Here is a 23368-nt window from a genome sequence, read left to right on the forward strand (position 1 = left end):
TTTTGCGGGGCATGCCCCAAAGAATTCTGCTCTTTTGCCTGTAAAAAAAAACATATAATACCCCCCCAACATTACAACCCACCACCCACATACCCCTAATCTAACCCAAACCTCCCTTAAATAAACCTAACACTAAGCCCCTGAAGATCTCCCTACCTTATCTTCACCACGCCGGGTATCACCGATCGGTCCAGAGGAGGCTCCGAAGTCTTCATGCAAGCCCAAGCGGGGGCTGAAGAGATCCATCATCGGGCTGAAGAGGTCCATCATCGGGCTGAAGAGGTTCATCATTGGGCTGAAGTCTTGATTCAAGCGGCGGCTGAAGAGGTCCATCATCGGGCTGAAGTCTTCTATCAAGCGGCATCTTCAATCTTCTTTCTTCCGGATCCATCTTCATCCCGCCAACGCGGAACATCCATCTTGGCCGACGACTTCCCGACGAATGACGGTTCCTTTAAATGACGTCATCCAAGATGGCGTCCCTCGAATTCAGATTGGCTGATAGGGTTGTATCAGCCAATCGGAATTAAGGTAGGAAAATTCTGATTGGCTGATGGAATCAGCCAATCAGATTCAAGTTCAATCCGATTGGCTGATCCAATCAGCCAATCAGATTGAGCTTGCATTCTATTGGCTGATGGGAACAGCCAATAGAATGTGAGCTCAATCTAATTGGCTGATTCCATCAGCCAATCAGAATTTTCCTACCTTAATTCCGATTGGCTGATAGAATCCTATCAGCCAATCGGAATTCGAGGGACGCCATCTTGGATGACGTCATTTAAAGGAACCGTCATTCGTCGGGAAGTCGTCGGCCAAGATGGATGTTCCGCGTCGGCAGGATGAAGATGGATCCGGAAGAAAGAAGATTGAAGATGCCTCTTGATAGAAAACTTCAGCCCGATGATGGACCTCTTCAGCCGCCTCTTGGATCAAGACTTCAGCCCGATGATGGACCTCTTCAACCGATGATGGACCTCTTCAGCCCGATGATGGATCTCTTCAGCCCCCGCTTGGGCTTGGATGAAGACTTCGGAGCCTCCTCTGGACCGATCGGTGATACCTGGCGTGGTGAAGATAAGGTAGGGAGATCTTCAGGGGCTTAGTGTTAGGTTTATTTAAGGGGGGTTTCTGTTAGATTAGGGGTATGTGGGTGGTGGGTTGTAATGTTGGGGGGGTATTGTATGTTTTTTTTTACAGGCAAAAGAGCAGAATTCTTTGGGGCATGCCCCCACAAAAGGCCCTTTTAAGGGCTGGTAAGGTAAAAGAGCTTTTCTATTTGTATTTTAGAATAGGGTAGGGCATTTTTTTATTTTAGGGGGCTTTGTTATTTTATTAGGGGGCTTAGAGTAGGTGTAATTAGCTTAAAATTGTTGTAATATTTTTCTAATGTTTGTAAATTCTTTTTTTATTTTTTGTAACTTAGTTCTTTTTTTATTTTTTGTAACTTAGTTAGTTTATTTAATTGTAGATAATTGTAGGTAATTTATTTAATTTATTTATTGATAGTGTAGTGTTAGGTTTAATTGTAACTTAGGTTAGGATTTATTTTACAGGTAATTTTGTAATTATTTTAACTAGGTAGCTATTAAATAGTTATTAACTATTTAATAGCTATTGTACCTGGTTAAAATAAATACAAAGTTGCCTGTAAAATAAATATAAATCCTAAAATAGCTACAATATAATTATAATTTATATTGTAGCTATATTAGGGTTTATTTTATAGGTAAGTATTTAGCTTTAAATAGGATTAATTTATTTAATAAGAGTTCATTTATTTAGTTAGATTTAAATTATTTTTAATTTAGGGGGGTGTTAGTGTTAGGGTTAGACTTAGCTTTAGGGGTTAATAAATTTATTAGAGTAGCGGTGAGGTCCAGTCGGCAGATTAGGGGTTAATACTTGAAGTTAGGTGTCGGTGATGTTAAGGAGGGCAGATTAGGGGTTAATACTATTTATTATAGGGTTATTGAGGCGGGAGTGAGGCGGATTAGGGGTTAATAACTTTATTATAGTAGCGGTGAGGTCCGGTCGGCAGATTAGGGGTTAATAATTGTAGGTAGGTGGCGGCGACGTTGGGGCGGCAGATTAGGGGTTAATAAATATAATATAGGGGTCGGCGGTGTTAGGGGCAGCAGATTAGGGGTACATAGGGATAACGTAGGTTGCGGCGGTGTGCGGTCGGCAGATTAGGGGTTAAAAAAAATTATTAGAGTGGCGGCGATGTGGAGGGGCCTCGGTTTAAGGGTACATAGGTAGTTTATGGGTGTTAGTGTACTTTAGAGCACAGTAGTTAAGAGCTTTATGAACCGGCGTTAGCCCAGAAAGCTCTTAACTCCTGGCTTTTTGCTGCGGCTGGAGTCTTGTCGGTATATTTCTAACGCTCACTTCAGCCAAGACTCTAAATAACGGCGTTAGAAAGATCCCATTGAAAAGATAGGATACGCAAATGGCGTAGGGGGATCTGCGGTATGGAAAAGTCGCGGCTGGAAAGTGAGCGTTAGACCCTTTCCTGGCTGACTCTAAATACCAGCGGGCGGCCAAAACCAGCGTTAGCAGCACCTAACGCTGGTTTTGACGGCTAACGCCGAACTCTAAATCTAGGCGTTAGTGTTTAAATAAATATTGATTTAAAACTATTTAGAATTTGTGGAGGCAAAATGCAAAAGTTATAATATTACTAATATAAAATATCAATAACCACTTTCTTTAAGGTATTTTTGAAGTCCAATAAAACAGATTTATATATATATATATATATATATATATATATATATATATATATATATATATATAAATTTAATTTTGTGGATTTAAAGTAAAATAGGTACATAATAAGTGGTAAAAATTATTTTCTACTCTATGGGGCCTAGTTATCAAGTCGTCAACCTCAAATACGCTGGAATTCCGCAGCGTATTTGTGGCGAGGCTGATTCGCCTTAGTTATCAAAGGCTACAGACCGGCAAAAGTAGAATTTTGTGACGTAAACTTCGATCCGCCGGACTCAGTCCGACACAGATCGATTCTTACGTCACTCCAGATGTTCCGCACACAAGTACAGCACAATCTGACTACTTTTGCTAGTTATCAAAAAACTAGCAGGTACGCTCGGCACTTTTCTGGCCCAGCGTACCTGGTTTTCAATCCGCCACCCTGGAGGCGGCGGATCCCATAGGAATCAATGGGAGTCTGACCATAGCGAAAGTACAAGTTCGCTGCTGCCAGACATCCCATTGATTCCTATGGGAGCTGTCTACACCTAACACCCTAACATGTACCCCGAGTCTAAACACCACTTATCTGCCCCCCCTACACCGCCACAACTTAATAAAGTTATTACCCCCTAAACCGCCGCTCCCGGAGCCCACCGCAAGCTACTCTATACATATTAACCCCTAAACCGCCGCTCCCGGACCCTGCCACAACCTATATTAAATTTATTAACCCCTAATCTGCCCCCCTACACCGTCGCCACCTATAATACATTTATTAACCCCTATCCTGCCCCCCACTACACCGCCGCCACTGTAATAAAATTATTAACCCCTAAACCTAAATCTAACACTAACCCTAACACCCCCCTAACTTAAATATTAATTAAATAAATCTAAATAATATTTCTATTATGAACTAAATTAATCCTATTTAAAACTAAATACTTACCTTTAAAATAAACCCTAATATAGCTACAATATAAATAATAATTATATTGTAGCTATCTTAGGATTTATTTTTATTTTACAGGTAACTTTCAATTTATTTTAACTAGGTACAATAGCTATTAAAGGGACACTGAACCCAATTTTTTTCTTTTGTAATTCAGAAAGAGCATGCAATTTTAAGCAACTTTCTAATTTACTCCTATTATCAATTTTTCTTCGTTCTCTTGCTATCATTATTTGAAAAAAGAAGGCATTTAAGCTTTTTTTTGGTTTCAGTACTCTGGACAGCACTTTTTTATTGGTGGATGAATTTATCCACCAATCAGCGAGGACAACCCAGGTTGTTCACCAAAAATGGGCCGGCATCTAAACTTACATTCTTGCATTTCAAATAAAGATACCAAGAGAATGAAGAAAATTTGATAATAGGAGTAAATTAGAAAGTTGCTTAAAATTTCATTCTTAATCTGAATCACAAAAGAATTTTTTTGGGTACAGTGTCCCTTTAAATAGTTATTAACTATTTAATAGCTTACCTAGCTAAAATAAAGAGAAATTAACCTGTAAAATAAAAAATAACCTAAGTTACAATTACACCTAACACTACACTATACTTTAATAAATTATTCCTATTTAAAACTAAATACTTACCTGTAAAATAAACCCTAAGATAGCTACAATGTAATTAATAATTACATTGTAGCTATCTTAGGATTTATATTTATTTTACAGGTAACTTTGTATTTATTTTAGCTAGTTAGAATAGTTATTAAATAGTTATTAACTATTTAATAACTACCTAGCTAAAAGAAATACAAAATTACCTGTAAAATAAATCCTATGATCCAATCAGCCAATCAGATTGAGCTCGCATTATATTGGCTGTTCCGATCAGCCAATAGAATGCGAGCTCAATCTGATTGGCTGATTGGATCAGCCAATCGGATTGAACTTGAATCTAATTGGCTGATTAAATCAGCCAATCAGATTTTTCCTACCTTAATTCCGATTGGCTGATAGAATCCTATCAGCCAATCGGAATTGAAGGGACGCCATCTTGGATGACGTCCCTTAAAGGAGCCTTCATTCGTCAGTAGTCCGTCAGTAAAGAAGGATGTTCCACGTCGGCGGGATGAAGATTGAAGACCCGGCTTGGAAGATGACATCGCCCGGATAGAAGACTTCTTCAGCGCCTCTTGGAAGATGACATCGCCCGGATGGAAGAGTTCTTCAGCCCCGCTTGGAGGATCACTTCATCGGATGGAAGATTTCTTCAGCGCCGCTTGGAGGATCACTTCTGCCGCTCCGGGTCTCCTCTTCGGTTCCATCGCTGCTCGGCTGAGTGAAGACGACTAAAGGTAGGATGATCTTCAGGGGATTAGTGTTAGGTTATTTTAAGGGGGGTTTGGGTTAGATTAGGGGTATGTGGGTGGTGGGTTTTAATGTTGGGGGGGGGTTGTATTTTTCTTTTACAGGCAAAAGAGCTGAATTCTTTGGGGCATGCCCCCACAAAAGGCCCTTTTAAGGGCTGGTAAGGTAAAAGAGCTTTGAACTTTTTTAATTTAGAATAGGATAGGGCATTTTTTTATTTTGGGGGGCTTTGTTATTTTATTAGGGGGCTTAGATTAGGTGTAAGTAGCTTAAAATTGTTGTAATATTTTTAAAATGTTTGTAACTTATTTTTTTTATTTTTTGTAACTTAGCTTTTTTTTTTTGTACTTTAGTTAGTTTATGTAATTGTATTTAATTGTAGTTATTTGTAGTTAATTTATTTAATTCATTTAAAGATAGTGTAGTGTTAGGTTTAATTGTAACTTAGGTTAGGATTTATTTTACAGGTAATTTTGTATTTCTTTTAGCTAGGTAGTTATTAAATAGTTAATGACTATTTAATAACTATTCTAACTAGCTAAAATAAATACAAAGTTACCTGTAAAATAAATATAAATCCTAAGATAGCTACAATGTAATTATTAATTACATTGTAGCTATCTTAGGGTTTATTTTACAGGTAAGTATTTAGTTTTAAATAGGAATAATTTATTTAAGTATAGTGTAGTGTTAGGTGTAATTGTAACTTAGGTTAGTTTTTATTTTACAGGTAAATTTCTCTTTATCTTAGCTAGGTAAGCTATTAAATAGTTAATAACTATTTAATAGCTATTGTACCTAGTTAAAATAAATTGAAAGTTACCTGTAAAATAAAAATAAATCCTAAAATAGCTACAATATAATTATTATTTATATTGTAGCTATATTAGGGTTTATTTTAAAGGTAAGTATTTAGTTTTAAATAGGATTAATTTAGTTCATAATAGAAATATTATGTAGATTTATTTAATTAATATTTAAGTTAGGGAGGGTGTTAGGGTTAGTGTTAGACTTAGGTTTAGGGGTTAATAATTTTATTACAGTGGCGGCGGTGTAGTGGGGGGCAGGATAGGGGTTAATAAATTTATTATAGGTGGCGACGGTGTAGGGGGGGGCAGGATAGGGGTTAATAAATTTAATATAGGTTGCGGCCGGGTCAGGGAGCGGCGGTTTAGGGGTTAAACTATTTATTTAGTTGCGGCGAGGTGCGGGATCGGCAGGATAGGGGTTAATAAGTTTATTATAGAGGGCGACGGTATAGGGGGGGCAGGATAGGGTTTACTAGGTATAATGTAGGTGGCGGTGGGCTCCGGGAGCGGCGGTTTAGGGGTTAATACATTTATCAGAGTTGCGGCAGGGTCTAGGAGCGGCGGTTTAGGGGTTAATACATTTATAAGAGTTGCGGCAGGGTCTAGGAGCGGTGGTTTAGGGGTTAGTAACTTTATTTAGTTGCGGGGGACTCCGGGGGCGCCGGTATAGGGGGTAGAACAGTGCAGTTTAGTGTGAGTGCTTAGTGACAGGCTAGCAATAAAGCTGTGAAAAAGCCGAAGAGCAGTGAGATCGGATGAGTGATAACTCTCACAGTCCGCTGCTCATCGCCCCGTACTTGGTGCGCGGCTTTTTGACAGCTTTATTTGATAACTTAGGCGAATTTTTGCAGGTCCGCTGCGGCGATGTGAGGCGAGCTTAGGCGGCCGTATTGGGCCAGCGAAGGCAGGAAAGTTGACACGTTGATAACTACCCCCCAGAATGTGAATACTAAAGGTGCTGTGCAAGGAAATATAACAAAAAAAACAAAAAGCAAAAAAAACTGCAAAGTAACATACTTTAACAAATTTATTACTTTTTGTATGCCTTTTTTAAAAAATAACTTTTAATGAATTATGTGCTGAAATAATCCTGGCATTTCAGTAATTGCAATTTAGTCTGGAGTTTTGAGAACTATAAGCACAAGATTAATGTTTTTATTAAAAAAAATACACTTTTGAGTGATATAGTAGAGAAACAGGGTAAAATAATATAACTTAATATCTTTGAAGTGTATAGAATTATAGCTCGGTTCACTTTTTTTTTTTACAAAAAAATCAGACAAAAACTTAAAACAAGCAAAGTCTCATACAGTAGATGATATTAAAGATTAAGATCCCCTAGAATCAGCATCTTTAAACAAAGAGAAAAAAGAAATAAGTAGATCAGATTTATGATAGAGTAAATAGCCTGGGGTTATGGTTTTATGTACTTAAGGAATGGTGGTTTATACTGCATGTATAAAAAAAAATGACTGTGTCATGAGATGCAGGGCACTTGCAGGACACAGCAAAGATGGTACAACTCTATTTTATTGTAGAGCATGGAAATATACATCTGGTAGCATTGATCTCACTAACTAGCTGCCAAACAGACAAACGGACCTAAGCCCTGCCCCCAATCTGGTGACGTCACTTCCTACTTTCATCACATCTTCCCCTTTTTTAAAGGACAAAGCATACATTTTTTTTTCATTTGAATGAAACAAATAACAAGGTATACAAACAAAGTATACAACCACAATTTTGTATAGTATATAACAAATAACAAGTTACAGAAAATATAAACAACATGAATTACATCCTGAATTGAGCATCGGGGTAGACTTCCCTAGTCTACAGTGACCATGGGATTATTCTGCCCATACTTCCGGTCACTGTTCTAACTAAAGTTAATCCTGATATCGGGCCGGAAGTTTCACCACTCTTCCACTTGATGAAACTCTACATGAACTGTCCTCTGATACAGAAGAAGGTGATTGAGAGTCCGCTGGAGGCAAAGACATATCCCCGCTGTGATCTTGCTGAGGGGAAGGCACCCCTTTTAAAACAGGGGATCCCACCGGCGGTGGTACTGAGGCATCCAGTTCCAAACTCTCAGGTACAGGCTGAAGATGTTTTCGGTTACGGCGTGTAACTGTCCATCCATCAGTAAGGACTACATAAGACCTTGGTTCTGGAGAGCGTCCAATTACCGTAGCAGGCGTCTTCCATTTCTTTTCATCATCCAGTTTAATTCTGACACTTTGCCCCACATTCAGCTCCTGCAAGGGCCTCACAGAATGTCTCTTGTCGTAGAAGAATCGATAGCCCCTTTTTGTCTCTTTATCCCTCCTAAGGACTTCATCCTGAGGAATAGAGCTAGTTGGCTGGAAGACACCTACAGAGTGTAAGGTGGTGCGAATCTGGCGTCCTAGCATCAGCTGTGCCGGGCTAAACCCTGTGGCTAGAATGGGCATTGCCCTATAGGATAAGAGGGCCAGGTACGGCTCAGATTGCTTTAAAATGAATTTTGTTGTTTGAACTGCCCTTTCAGCCATTCCGTTGGCCTTTGGGTAATGTGGACTTGACGTGGAATGTACAAAATCATATTCTCTGCTGAAAGAACTGAACTATGTAGAAGCGAACTGCATTCCATTATCACTCACCAGCTCCATTGGTATGCCCCACCGGGCGAACAAGCTCTTAAGACGAGAGGTAAATGGCTTGACTTGTGATTTCATTCAAAGGTGCAATTTCCAAATACCTGGAATAATAGTCGATCACTACTAAGAACTTTTTTCCATGCAGTTCTCACAAATCAGCAGCTATTTTCTGCAACGGGCCTGCAGGCAGCAGAGTAGAAAGCAAGGGCTCTCTTCTCTGAGTAGGCCAGCGTTCCCGGCAAAAGGCACATTTAGACACATGGCTTGCAATGTCGGAACTGATTCTAGGCCACCACACAGCCGTAGCTGCCCTTTCTCTGCACTTTGTAATGCCTAAGTGGATCGTGAATCCTGTTTAACATCTCCTGCTGCAAGCTAACAGGAATAACAATGCGGTCCTGGAACAGCACCAACCCATCCAGCTCCGTGAGCTGCAACCGAGAGTCGGACAGCCTGAACTTAAAGACATCCAGGCTGTCCGACTCTCGGGCCAACCTTCTTTTATGTACTTTATAACTTCTTGAAGGTCTGTATCTAAATATGTCTCTTTCTTTATTTGTTCTAGCTTCCCTGAAGAAATGGATTTGGAGGCCAGACCTGAATCTACATACACTTTCACATCTGACTCCATTGAAGACTCTTCAGCAGCAGCCAGCGGGAGCCTGGATGGTGTATCCTCCACAACCAGTTGTTTCCCCGGCACATGCACTGCCTGAACGTTGAACCTGAGCAGCCTCATCAGAAGTCTCTGGCATCTTAGGGGTGTTTTGTCAATATCATAGGAATTGATTAGAGGGACTAGCGGTTTATGATCAGTCTCCAGACTAAATTTCTCTAAACCCACTAGGTAACGCTGAAAGCGCTCACAGGCCCAAACTGCAACCAGGCACTCTTTTTCAATTTGGGTGTATTTTGACTCAGCAGCCATCAGTGTACGGGAACAGTAGGCGATGGGCTGTAGTTTGTTTTCATTCAGCTGCAGGAGGGCGGCCCCTAACCCATAACTGCTGGCATCAGCACTAACCACAGTCTTTTTGGAAGGGTCGTAGAATCCCAACACTGGGGCAGACCCCAGCAGGGACTTGACCTGCATAAAAGATTCTTCCTGTGAAGGTCCTCAGACCCAGGCAACATCTTTCTTTAGCAACTCTGTGATATTGTGTAGTATTGTAGATAAATCTGGAAGGAACCTGCCCACATAATTTACAAGGCCCAATATTTGTCTCAGCTCATGTACATCAGAAGGATTTTTCATCTGTTCAATAGCATGGATTTTCTCGGGGTCTGGCTTGATGCCATCCCCATTGATAATATGCCCAAAGTAACATAACTCAGCTTTCCCAAAATGGCATTTCTCTTTGTTTAGCTTCAGCCTGGACTCTCTGATAGTCTGCAGCACACAGCTCAATCGCTGATCATGTTCCTCCAATGTAGACCCATACACTAAGATGTCATCCATAATGACTGCCGTGCCCATGTGGTCTCTTAGGAGAGAACTAATTTCTCTTTGGAAGATTTCAGGAGCAGAGGATATCCCAAAGAGGAGTCTGCAAAAACAAAACCGACCTACTGGTGTAATGAAGGTAGTCAGTTTGCGGCACTTTGGATCTAGTGGTATCTGCCAGAGGCCGCTAGAAGAATCCAATGTAGAGAAGAACTTCGCCCCCGCCAATTTCGGAGCTATGTCTTCAAGTGTCGGCAGCACATATCTCTCTCTCTTCACCGCCTCATTCAGCCTTTTCAAGTCTATGCAGATGCGTACCTTCCCGTTTTTCTTTGCAACGGGCACAATGGGGGCACACCAGTCATTTGCTTCAACAACCTCTTTGATAACCCCCATATTCTTCAGACGCAGAAGCTCCTTCTTCACTTGAGGCAAGAGCGGGAACAGAATTCTGCGGGGATTGGTAATACTGTATGGGACTGCGTCACCTTTAAGTGATATACGGACTGGGTTGCAATTCAGTAGGCCCAATTCACCAAACATATCTTCTGAGATCTCATTCACTCTGGCTACTAGGCCCAAACCACAGGCTGCTTTTCTGCTCAATAAGTTGTTAACACACTGACCTCTAATCACATGCACCCACATGGTGAATTTCCTTTGCTTGTACTCGCAGCTGGAAAGAAATTTCCCCGCACAATCAATGTGGGCACCAGGACTATGGACTTTTGTTGTAACTTTCGCCAGCTGGGGCTGTTGAGGCAGTTTTATGAACGCTGCAAGAGACATTACAGTGATGTCTGCTCCTGTGTCAAATTAAAGGCAACTTTGGCTCCCATTACAGTAAGGGTAACCCTCCAATCATCGTCTGAACCCGGCCGCTCAACAACAGACCTCACAAAGGACACTTCTTGACCCTCCTGGTCGCTATCCACCTGCATCTCCTTAATATATTCAGTCTTACAGACCGCTTTAAAATGGCCCATCCTGTTACATTTTCTACATCTTTTGTCTTTAGCAGGGCATATGACACTCTGATCATGGGCACGGTTGCACCATGTTCATCGGGCATGCTGTGCTCATCCGCTTCTGGGCCTATCTGTTGCCCTAGGTCTACCGCTCACACTGTGCCTTTCACTAGCAGCTCTCCTGAACTGCTGCACTTCATCCACAATACTCTCAGACCTCAGATCAGCACTTTGCTTCTTCACCAGTTCACTCTGGTGGGCCATCCTAATAGCCCCATCAATTGTTAAATCAGACTCTAACTGTAGCTTCAGTGAGACTTCAGCATCTGCAATTCCAATAACTATTCTGTCTCTGATTTGCTCTTCTTTAGCAACACCACACTCACAGAATTCAGCTAGTTCATACAGGCTGCGCACAAATGACTCAACAGATTCTCCCACACGCTGATTACGTTTGTGAAAACAAGCCCTCTCATGAATCACATTTCTTTTGGGCACAAAGTGGGCACTGAGTTTATCCATAACTATATCAAAGTTAAATTCTTCCCCTTCTTGGAAAGTAAAAGTATTGAACACAGGCTCCACATCTTTCCCCATAGACATAGAGTATAAAAGAGAATTAACTTGTACTTCACCACTCTCCTTGTCCAGCTTGGAATCAATCCTGAAGCGCTGAAGCCGCTGACGCCATGTGGGCCAAGCTGCAGACTGAGAGAATAAAAAGGCTCAGGTGGGGTAAACTTTGACATTGTCATCGATCAGGAAACAGAAGCGCAGACAAGAACTTCTGACACCATGTCATGAGATGCAGGACACAGCAGCAAAGATGGTACAACTCTATTTTATTGTAGAGCATGGAAATATACATCTGGTAGCATTGATCTCACTAACTAACTGCCACACAGACAAACGGACCTAAGCCCCACCCCTAATCTGGTGACGTCACTTCCTACTCTCATCACAGACTGTTTTTACCATGTACTCATATAAGCTCATTAATTTTCCTAGATGGCAGGGAGAGGGCATCAGCTTGTTAATAAATGCAAGTTTCATGCTTAGCCACACCTAAAGGCACTTTCCTTCTTTTAAACACCCACCCACATTCACTCTCTCACATATACACAGTCACTCTCTCACTCTTATGTACACACCAGCAGGCACCCTCTCACCATTATGTGTACACACCCACAGGCATTCTCTCACACAGTCACTCTCCCATCCTTATGCACACACACCAGCAGGCACTCTCTCATCCTTATGTAAACACCAGCAGGCACTCTCTCATCTTTATGTACACACCAGCAGGCACTCTCTCACCATTATGTGTACACACCCACAGGCACTCTCCCATCCTTATGTACACACACCAGCAGGCACTCTCTCATCCTTATGTAAACACCAGCAGGCACTTTCTTACCCTTATGTACGTACAACAGCAGGCATTCTCTCACCGTTATGTGTACACACCAGCAGGCACTCTCTCACCCTTATGTACACACACTAGCAGGCACTCTCCCACTCTTATGTACACATATCCACAGGCACTCTCCCATCCTTATGTGTACACACCAGAAGGCAACCTCTCACTCTTATGTACACCCATCCACAGGCACTCTCCCACCCTTATGTACACACACCAGCATGTACTCTCTCACATTTATTTACACACACCACGTTTATGTTGACAAACTCAGTCACTCTCACACCCTAATGTATACACATCAGCAGACTGTCTCTCACCCTTATGTATATACACCAGCAGGCACTCTCTCACCCTTATGTATACACACCAGCAGACAGTCTCTCACCCTTATGTACATACACCAGCAGGCACTCTCACACTATAATGTATACACACCAGCAGACAGTCTCTCACCCTTATGTACATACACCAGCAGGCACTCTCTCACCCTTATATATACACACCAGCAGACAGTCTCTCACCCTTATCTACATACACCAGCAGGCACTCTCTCACGTTTATGTAGACAAACACAGTCACTCTCACACCCTTATGTATACAGACTAGCAGACAGTCTCTCACCCTTATGTACATACACCAGCAGGCACTCTCTCATCCTTATGTAGATACACCAGCAGGCACTCTCTTGCCCTTATGTTTACAAGGGCGGAACTACCATGGATGCAGCAGGTGCAGTCACACCAGGGCCCAAGAGTTGGAGGGGGCCCCTAACAGCAAGTCTATAAATATGTGTGTGCAGAATGTTTACAATCCTAATGCAGAGGATACTTTTATTAGTGCAGGTAGTAGGTCCATACTAACTATCTATCTATCTATCTATCTATCTATCCATCCTCAGTTTTTAATATTTTTTTTTAAATTTTTTAAACAGTGATGGCTCTGGACTCCTGAAGGAGTTTTGCGCTAATTGCGCTGAGCTGCTTTCTGGTTGGAAATGCTACACCGCCTTCACATTGCACTTTAGTGTGTGACTGACGCAGTAGAGTGCACAGGGCACGCTGAGAGATGGCGTGGGGCTGGGAGCAAGCCGGTGTTCTGTTGGATTTTGCTCCCTCATCAAAATTTGCTACCTTCATGAGGTCATGCTCACAATTACGTAATCGAACTCCACATATGTTTGAAAAGAATGTGTGGAATGTGATTATGTAATTAAAATCATGCGCACATGAAGGTAGCAAATTTTGACAGACAGCCTGATTATCCTTCCATTGATTGTTAAAGCGGCGTCCATGGACATGCGCGCTCGTGCAATTCAAGGTAGCAAATTTCGACAGTCTAACCTCATACAATCCACAACGTTTTTAACATCACATAATATGCACATAAAATTATATATAAAAATATATATAAAATAATTTGCATATTATGTGATGTTAAAAACGTTGTGGATTGTACGAGGTTAGGCCGTCCAAATTTGCTACCTTGAACTGTGCAATGTCCATGTACATTCTTTTCAAACATATGTGGAGTGTGAGTATGTAATTCTGAGCATGCTCTCATGAAGGTAGCAAGTTTTGACGAGGGAGCAAAATCCGACAGAACTCCGGAACCGGTAAGTAAGCATTGGGATTGGAGATGAGGTCATTCGGACCTTTCTTTAACACTTGTTTGATAAACTTTCGGCTAGATTACAAGTTTTGCGGTACGGCTTTTAACGCTTAAAAATTGGACATCATGCTGGAATGGCCAGGAACGCATATTACAATTCGCGGTGGGTATAGCTATACCGCAAGCATTTTAGCCTTTAACGCAACGTCCATGCCGCGCTCAAAAAAATGACGTTGAGTGCGGGATTTTGATAACGCCAGTATTACAGGTTGTGCGTTTAGGCTAAAATGCTTGAGTTACAGCTTATACCGACAAGATCCATTCCGCCATCTGAAACCAGTAGTTATGGATTTTGTGAAAAAAAAATGTTTCACAAAACTCATCACTAAAATGTTAGAAAGTACACTAACACCCATAAACTACCTATTAACCCCTAAACTGCCACCCTCCCGCATAGCAAACACTATATTAAACCTATTAACCCCTAATCTGCCACCCACCCACATCACCAACACTATTTAAATATATTAATTCCTAAACCGCCGTTCCCCATATTCGCCGACACTAAATACACCCATTAACCCCTAAACCTCCAACCCCCACTAAATAAACCTATTAACCCCTAAACCACCGGCCCCCCACATAGTAACTACTAAACTAAACCTATTAACCCCTAAACCGCCAGCCACCAACATCGCAAAACACTAAATTAAATTATTAACCCCTAAAACTTACACCCCCTAACTTTAAATTAAAATTACAATATAACTATATTTAAATAAATAAAACTTACCTGTGAAATAAAAATAAACCTAACATTTAGGGCTGGGCAATATGGGAAAAAATATTGCGATTTTGGCCATGAAATATAAAGGTGAAAAAACCTATTGGCTGATGCAATCAGCCAATAGGCTTGAGCTTGCATTCTATTGGCTGATTGGAACAGCCAATTGGGTGGGTTTTATTTTTAGATTAGGGTTTGGGCGGAAAAAGAGATGAATGCCCATCAAAATGCCCTTTTCAGGGCAATGGGGAGCTTAGGTTTTTTAGTTAGGATTTTATTTGGGGGGTTGGTTGTGTGGGTGGTGGGTTTTACTGTTGGGGGGTTGTTTGTATTTTTTTTACAGGTAAAAGAGCTGATTTCTTTGGGGCAATGTCCCGCAAAAGGCCCTTTTAAGGGCTATTGGTAGTTTAGATTAGGCTAGGGTTTTTTTTAAATTTTGGGGGGGCTTTTTTTATTTTGATAGGGCTATTAGATTAGGTGTAATTAGTTTAAATATCTGATCATTTCTTTTGTTATTTTGTGTAATTTAGTGGTTTTTTTTTGTAATTTAGTTAATTGTATTTAATTTATGTAATTTATTTAATTGTAGTGAAAGGTTAGGTGTTAGTGTAAGACAGGTTAGGTTTTATTTTACTGATAAATTTGTATTTATTTTAGCTAGGTAATAACTATTTACTAACTATTCTACCTAGTTAAAATAAATACAAACTTGCCTGTGAAATAAAAATAAAACCTAAGATAGATACAATGTAACTATTAGACTTAGGGTTAGGTTTAGGGGTTAATAAATTTAGTATAGTGGCGGCGATGTTGGGGGTGGCAGATTAGGGGTTAATAAATGTAGGTAGGTGGCGGCGATGTTAGGGGCGGCAGATTAGGGGTTAATAATATTTAACTAGTGTTTGCGATGCGGTAGTACGGCGGTTTAGGGGTTAATATGTTTATTATAGTGGCTGCGATATCCGGAGTGGCAGATTAGGGGTTAATAATTTAATTTTAGTGTTTGCGATGTGGGAGGGCCTCGGTTTAGGGGTTAATAGGTAGTTTATGGGTTTTAGTGTACTTTTTAGCACTTTAGTTATGAGTTTTATGTTACAGCTTTGTAGCGTAACACTCATAACTACTAACTTTCAGTTTACGTTATGGATCTTGAAGTTTTAGGGTGTACCGCTCACTTTTTGTCCTCCCAGGCAGTCTCGTAATACCGGCGCAAAGGATGTCCCATTGAAAAAGGACTTTATGAAAGCTGCGGTAGTTACGTTGCGTTACGGCCAAAAAGTGTGCGGTGCCCCTAAACCTGCAAGACTCGTAATACCAGCGGTAGTGAAAATGTGCCTTAACGCTGCTTTTTCAACCATACCGCAAAGCTTATAATCTAGCCGAATGTAATAAAATAAAAAAAATTATACCTAATCCCTATCAAAAGAAAAAGGCCCCCAAAATAAAAACACCCCCTAATCTAATGATAAAAAGCCAATAGGATTTCAGTAGCTCTCATCCTATTGGCTGATTTGTATTTGAAGACTCAAATCAGCCAATAGGAATTCAAGGGACGCCATTTTTAATCGCGTACCTTGAATTCACTATTCAGTGTACGGCGGTGATCGTACGAAGAGGATCCTCCACGCTCCATGGCTCCGCGGTCCCCGGTCTTCAGTTCCAGGGTCATCGGTCTTCAGCACCACGGTCATCGGTCTTCAGCTCCGCCCTCTGCTCCGGGTCAGCTTGATCCTGGAAGACGAAAGAAGAGGTCGCCGTTTGGAAGAAGACTTCACCGCCTGTAACAGAACCTTTTCCGCCGGACTTCAGGAACCGTGAGTACCAACCTGGGAGTTAGACACAGTTTTTTTTTTTAAGGGCAGCAAAAGACCTGAATGCCCTTTTTTAAGGGCAATGCCCATACAAATGTCCTTTTCAGGGCAATAGGTAGTTTAGGTTTTTTAGTGCTAGGTTCTTTTATTTTGGGGGGTTTGGTGGGTGGGGGGTTTTACTGTTAGGGGGGACTTAGTATTTTTTTAAGGAATAGAGCTGATTTCTTTAGGGTGCTGCCCTACAAAATGCCCTTTTAAAGGCTACTGGTAGTTTAGCATTAGATTAGGGGATGTTTTTATTTTGGGGGAGCTTTTTTATTTTGATAGGGATTAGGTATCATTTTTTTATTTTTGATCATTTTGTTTTTTATTTTCTGTAATTTTAGCTTAGTTTAAACTTAGTTTTTTTTAATTTTTAAAGTAATGTTAGTTTTTTTTATTTTAATTGTAATTTAGTTTTAGTTTAATTTATGTAATGGGATTAGTTTAGGGGGTGTTAGGTTAAGGGTCTTAGTGTTTAATTATTTGCGTTGTGGGCTTTGGCGGTTTAGGGGTTAATAGATTTATTAGCATTGCGTTGTGTGGGTTTGGCAGGTTAGGGCTATTAGTTATTGCGGTGGGGGATTGCGGTTGACAGGTTGATAGATATTGCGCATGCGTTATGTGTTAGTTTATATTTTCAGGCAGTTTACGGGAGTTACGGTGCTCACATACTCAGTGCAAGGCTTGCTGTGGCTGCCTTTGTGTGGCAAGATGAAAATAGAGTAAAATTTCTCCATTTTCGCCACATAAGTCCTTGCGCTGAATATGTGATACTGATTTGTGACGCAGTCCCATGTTATCTTATGGGAGTAAAAATTTCGGGTGACAGGAGAAATATACGTGCCGCATTTATATGCGGCGCTGTATATTGGATACCAAAACCTGCGTAAAAACCGGCGTTCAAATCAGCCAATAGGATGTGAGCTACTGAAATTTTATTGGCTGATTTGAACAGCCAATAGAATTTCATAAGCTCTCATCCTATTGGCTGTTTTGAACAGCCAATAGGATTTCAGTAGCTCTCATCCTATTGGCTGATTTGAATTTCCAAAATCAAATCAGCCAATAGGAATGCAATGGACGCCATTTTGAATTGCGTACCTTGCATTGAAGATTCAGTATACGGTGGCGACCATATGAAGAGGATGCTCCGCGCCGGATATCTTCAGGATGGACCCGCTCCGCCGGGATGAAGATAGAAGATGCCGCCTTGATGAAGAAAGAAGAGGCCGCCTGGATGAAGACTTCTCGCCGCCTGGATAAGGACTTCGCCGCCTGGATGAAGATAAAAGAGGCCGCCTGGATGAAAACTTCTCTCCGCCTGGATGAGGACTTCGCCGCCTGGGTGAAGATCGTTCTAGCGGGACTTCAAAATCTGTAAGTGGATCGTCGGGGGTTAGTGTTAGGTTTTTTAAGGCTTTTCTTAAAAGAGCTAAATGCCCTTTTCAGGGCAATGCAAAATAGCTAAATTACCTTTTAAGGGCAATGCCCATACAAATGCCCTTTTCAGGGGCAGCATAAAAGCATATTTTTAGGTTGCATTTACTGCGCTACATAATGCAGACTTGATTATGAAAACTATGAATAGATGCAATAATCCAACGCAAATAGACTTCTGGTTTCTGCTTCAGCACTTTTTCAACATTAAAGCAGAAAGCCAGTATTTATGTATACACATACTGCATTGCATAATTCCTGATATTTCTGGCAATTTAAACGACGCTCACATAACCAGCACATAACGTACCACGTTCTCTTTCGCATTCGTCCCGCTCACCTAGCAACTACCAGGGTGGGTTACAAAGCTCCAATCTGAGGTGCTTAGCTGGGTGTTACAAATCCTTGTCTTTTCAACAAATAGGAGGTGGCCTGTATTCAATAAGGGAGTGAGCTTTTTTTTTTTATAAAGGAACAGGGCATTTTTTTGTGGTCTAAGACTGATTAGAAGATGGGTTTTTTTTCGAGGCAGACGAGTTAGCTAAACATGGAACCAAGAACAGTGTCCCTCTTTCTGTCATGCGGATGCCAAAAATGTATAGGGGTTGAACTGATATAGTGAAACATAACAAAATATTGCTGATTATTTTATTTAATCACCCAAGGGGACAGATCATTGCTGCAGGCCTGGGGGTACATCTCTGATTTGGCTATTAGCGGACCATTAAAGAAAATAACGATCCCAGTGCAGTCTCCATATTGTAAGGCACGAGAGAAACCCTGAAACAACTTCCAGACACGTCACTGACAACACGGCCTCCATGTGCGTACAGCTCTGCTTCTTTACCTTGGTACGCACACAGAGGCCATGTTGTTAGTGGCATTTCTAGAAGTTGAGTAATGGTAGGCTGACCATATTGCCGCTTTAAAAAGGGACACATATGAAAAATACATATGTCAGGGCTGTTTTCAGGGCTGTTTAAAGACATGATTTGTATAAGAACCCTGACATATGTATTTTTCATATGTGTTCCTTCTTAAAGCGGCAATATGGTCAGCCTAAGTAATGGGCAATGGGTAACGGGCAATGGGTAACGGGCAATGGGTAGCTTAGTTTTTTTTTAAGAGTTAGGTCTTTTTATTTTGGGGGGTTGGTTGGGTGGTGGGTTTTACTGTTGGGGGGATTTTGTATTTTTATCCAGGTAAAATAGCTGTTAAAATTAGGGCAATGCCCTACAAAAGGCCCATTTAAGGGCTATTGGTAGTTTATTGTAGGTTAGGGGATGTTTTTTTTTTATAGGGCTATTAGATTAAGTGTAATTGTTTTTAGTTTTGATAATTTTGTTTATTATTTTTGATAATCTTAGAGTTTTTTATTTTTCGTAATTTAGTGTTTATTATTTTTTGCAATTCTAGATTTTTTTAAATGTTTTCGTAGTGTAAGGTTTTTTACATTTGTAATTTAGCCTTTTTAATTGGTAGCTTTTCTAATTTTATTAGAATATTTATGTTAGGTTAATTTATAGTTTAAACTTAGTTTTTTATTATTTCACTGGTAAGTTTTTATTTTTTTTAAGATAGTTATATTATAATTTTAATTTAAAGTTAGGGGGTGTTAGGTTTAGGGGTTAATAGTTTAATTTAGTGTTTTGCAATGTGGGGGCCCGGTGGTTTAGTGGTTAATAGGTTTATTTAGGTTTTGGAGTATGGCCGAATAGGGGTTAATAATTATATTTAGTGTCGGCGATGTCGGGGAAAGGCGGATTAGGGGTTAATAACTTTTATTAGTGTCGGCAATGTCGGGGAGCCGCGGAATAGGGGTTAATAATTATATTTAGTGTTGGGGATCGGTGGATTAGAGGTTAATATCTTTTATGAGTGTCGGCGATGTCAGGGAGTAGCGGAATAGGGGCTAATAACTTTTATTTAGTGTTGGGGAGTGGCGGATTAGGGGTGTTTAGACTAGGGGTTTATGTTAGGGTGTTAGGTTTAAACATAACTTTCTTTTCCTCATAGACAACAATGGAGTTGCGTTAAGGCGATTTGCCATTCCGCACTTCAGGTGCTAGTTTTTTTTCTAACACTTTCTCCCCATTGATGTCTATGGGGAAAAGCATGCACAAGCACGTCAAATCAGCCCTTGGATTTTGGGAGGTATGGAGCTTAACGCACCCTAACGCACAGCACAAGGAGGCTTTTTAGTACATCGTAATGGCAGCGCTATGGAGAGTGCCATTATAATTTTTGGCGTAGTTTCGCACCCTGTTTAGTGCAAAACTCATAATCTAGGTGTTTGAAAATTATTTAGGAATACCAATTAGTATGTTTCTCGTATTATTTGACAACAGTAAGCTAGAGAAAAGTGCTTCAGATTTTGTAAACAATTACATGGCAGGGGTATTTTTCAATTATTGTTTCATCTTTAATTCCCTCTGGTGTGTAGAGAATTATTGTATTTTATATTGTTGTTTTTATTGTCTAAAGACTGATTAAAGCTATTCCCAAAATCGTCACATTATAATCATATACATTATGGTGGAATAGTTAGAATTTCCTCTTTATGTGTATAAAGTGAATTGGTATATTTTGTAAATGTGATGATGTCTAATTATTGTCCGTTATTTTGACTTTGTGCTTGGTATGAGTAAATTCATTAGAATTAAATAAAAAAAAATTAATCTGATTAAATCTGTGTGTGGGAGAGAAAGTGTATGTGTATGTGTGTGTGCGTGTGTGAGAGTATCTGTGTTTGTGAGTATGTGTATCTGTGTGTGAGAGTATGAGTGTGTTTGTGTGTATTTGTATCTGTGAGTGTTTATCTGTGTTTGTTTGTCTGTCTGTATCTTTCTGTATATGTATGTGTGTGTGTGTGTGTGTGAAAGAAAGTGTGTGTGTATGTGTGTGAGAGAGTGTATCTGTGTGTGTTTGTGAGAGAGAGTGTATATATGAGTATGTAAAACAGTTTATCTGTGTGTGTGAGAGAGTGTATCTGTGTGTGTTTGTGAGAGAGAGTGTATATATGAGTATGTAAAACAGTGTATCTGTGTGTGAGAGAGTGAATCTGTGTTTGTGTTTAAGAGACGGGAGAGAGTGTTTCTGTGTGTAAGAGAGAGAAAGAGTGTGTGTGTGTGTGTGTGTGTGAAAGAGAGAGAGACTGTGTGCATCTGTGTGTGTTTGAGAGAGAGAGAATCTCTTTGTGTGTGCAAATTGTGTGTGTGAGTGCATCTGTGTGTGTGTGTGTGAGAGACAGAGAGAGAGAGAGAGCATCTGTGTGTGTGTGAGAGAGAGAGTGCATCTGTGTGTGAGTGAATCCGTGTGTATGATAGAGAGTGTGTGTGTGTCTCTCTGTGTGGGAGTATCTGTGTGGGAGTGAGAGTGTCTGTGTGAGTGTGAGTGTCTGTTTCTGTGCGTGTGTGTAAGTGAGTGAGTGCCTGTGTTTCTATGTATGAGTATCTCTGTGTGTGTCTGTATTAATGTCTTTGTATGGGTCTGTATCTCTGGGTTAGGACACTAAAGTCAAAATTAAACTTTCATGGTTTAGATACAGCAGCAGTTTTAAGAGACTTTCTAATTTACTTCCAATATCAAATTTTGAAGTCTTTTAATATGCACACTTTCGGAGGTACCATCTCTCCTACTGAGCATGTGCAAAAAATGTATACATATACTAGTCTGTGATTGGCTGATGGTTGTCACATAATACAGGGGGCAGACAAATAGAGAAAACATATAGGGGCCTATCTATCAAGCTCCGAATGGAGCTTGACGTCCCGTGTTTCTGGCGAGCCTGCAGACTCGCCAGAAACACCAGTTATGAAGCAGCGGTCTAAAGACCGCTGCTCCATAACCCTGTCCGCCTGCTCTGATGAGACAGACAGGAATCGCCAGAATTCAACCCGATCGAGTACGATCGGGTTGATTGTCTGCAGGGGGCGGCGTAGCACCAGCAGCTCTTGTGAGCTGCTGGTGCAATGCTGAATATGGAGAGTCTTGCGGACCTTATATGCACTGTCGGATCAGATCCGCAAGACCTATGATAAATAGGCCTCATTGTGAGGAAACAATCTACTACTTATTTCAAATTCTGAGTAAGTGTTTTTAGTACGTATTGTATTTAATTGTCTTTTATATCTTCATCTCCAGGCCCATTAAGACTTTAAAGGGACATGAGACCCACATTTTTTCTTTCATGATTTAGAAAGAGAATGCAATTTTAAACATCTTTCTAATTTACTTCTATTATCTAATTTGTTTTATTCTCTTGATATTCTTTGCTGAAAAGCATATCTAGATATGCTCAGTAGCTGCTGATTGGTTGCTGCACATAGAAGCCTCGTGTGATTGGCTCACCATGTGCATTGCTTTTTCTTCAACTAAGGATATCTAAAAAATGAAGCAAAATAAATAATAGAAGTAAATTGTAATGTTGTTTAACCCGTTAATGACCGGACCATTTTTCAATTTTCTTACCCTTAATGACAATGGCTATTTTTACATTTCTGCAGTGTTTGCGTTTAGCTATAATTTTCCTCTTACTCGTTTACTGTACCCACACATATTATATACCGTTTTTCTCGCCATTAAATGGACTTTCTAAAGATACCATTATTTTCATCATATCTTATAATTTACTAAATAAAAATGATAAAATATGAGGAAAAAATGGAAAAAAACACACTTTTTCTAACTTTGACCCCCAAAATCTGTTACACATCTACAACCACTAAAAAACACTGATGCTAAATAGTTTATAAATTTTGTCCTGAGTTTAGAAATACCCAATGTTTGCACGTTCTTTGCTTTTTTTGCAATTTATGGGGCAATAAATACAAGTAGCACTTTACTATTTCCAAACCACTTTTTTTCAAAATTAGCGCTAGTTACTTTGGAACCCTGATATCTGTCAGGAATACCTGAATATCCCTTGACATGTATATATTTTGTTTTAGAAGACATCCCAAAGTATTGATCTAGGCCCATTTTGGTATATTTCATGCCACCATTTCACCGCCAAATGCGATAAAAAAAAAAAAAAGTTCACTTTTTCACAAATTTTGTCACAAACTTTAGGTTTCCCACTGAAATTATTTATAAACAGCTTCTGCAATTATGGCACAAATGGTTGTAAATTCTTCTCTGGGATCCCCTTTTTCAGAAATAACAGACTTATATGGATTTGTGGTTGCGTTTTGGTAATTAGAAGGCCGCTAAATGCAGCTGCGCACCACACGTGTTTTATGTCCAGGAGTGAAGGGGTTAATTAGGGAGCTTGTAGGGAGCTTGTAGTGTTAATTTTAGCTTTAGTGTAGTGTAGTAGACAACCCCAAGAATTGATCTAGGCCCATTTTGGTATATTTTATGCC

The sequence above is a fragment of the Bombina bombina genome, chromosome 10 (genome assembly GCF_027579735.1).
Source record: "Bombina bombina isolate aBomBom1 chromosome 10, aBomBom1.pri, whole genome shotgun sequence".
Classification (NCBI taxonomy): Eukaryota; Metazoa; Chordata; class Amphibia; order Anura; family Bombinatoridae; genus Bombina; species Bombina bombina.